The sequence below is a fragment of the Sinocyclocheilus grahami genome, unplaced genomic scaffold (genome assembly GCF_001515645.1).
Source record: "Sinocyclocheilus grahami isolate Dianchi unplaced genomic scaffold, SAMN03320097.WGS_v1.1 scaffold2977.1, whole genome shotgun sequence".
NCBI lineage: Eukaryota > Metazoa > Chordata > Actinopteri > Cypriniformes > Cyprinidae > Sinocyclocheilus > Sinocyclocheilus grahami.
Window position 1 is genome coordinate 14,425 of NW_015508150.1, and position 979 is coordinate 15,403.

Here is a 979-nt window from a genome sequence, read left to right on the forward strand (position 1 = left end):
CTGCTCGGCTCTCAGCCTTCCTAATTCCATCAACAGAGAGTGTGCAAAGGGAGACAAGAAGCAAACATAGTCCTCATCACATAAAATCTGACAAGCCCTATATAGACAGAATTCCAATTACTCTAATCGTGTTTTTTTATTTTTTATGCTTCAATCAGTCGATCTCTGAATCAACAGCAATGAGGGTTTCACATTGGTTTCTTTGAACAAAAAAAAACAAACCAGAATCGCTGTGTAATGATGTCACACTAACCCCCATCACTAGTAAGACGGGACAAAGCTTACAATTGCTGAACCAAGTTTAAGTTACCATTACTTACAATTAGAACGATTCACCTGAGGCACTACTCGGTGGTTAGGGGAATAAAATCCATACGCTTGATTTCCGAGGCCCAGAGGGATTCTTGTCTTCTGTGAAAATGCTTGGTTTCCTTAATTTCTCCATGTTTTTCCTAATTCATGCCTGATCAAACCAGTATTTATTGCAGAAACGTAGAGCTTACCCTTTACTCCCTTTCCACCCTCCTCAGTTGACATTGATTTGAGCGTTCCTTGACATTTTGATGTTAATCAAAATCTAATAGACATGAACATATTGGAGCACTATAACACCTTGACTCTGATCGCTTACACTTCCGCTATTTTAGAAAGGGATGAGTTTTGGAGATGAGATTTGGAAAAGATATTCAGTCATCTCTTTAGTCGTTTGCCTTTGTGAGGAATGTACATTGACCGTAAAGGCTTGTCATATGGGTAAGGTTGTAACAAAGGATCAATAAAACATTTCTCAGCTTAACAAGCAGTGGCGAACGTAGACACCATTTGTTTTGATCATATCTTTATGTTTTGACATAGTGCCTGGACCACACTTGTATTGTATACTGGATACATCATCAAGTTGATCTGGCAAAAAAAAAAAACGACGGGTTAGAGTGTGATATTGATGCTAGCTTCTCTCAGTGCTAACCAACAGCCTTCT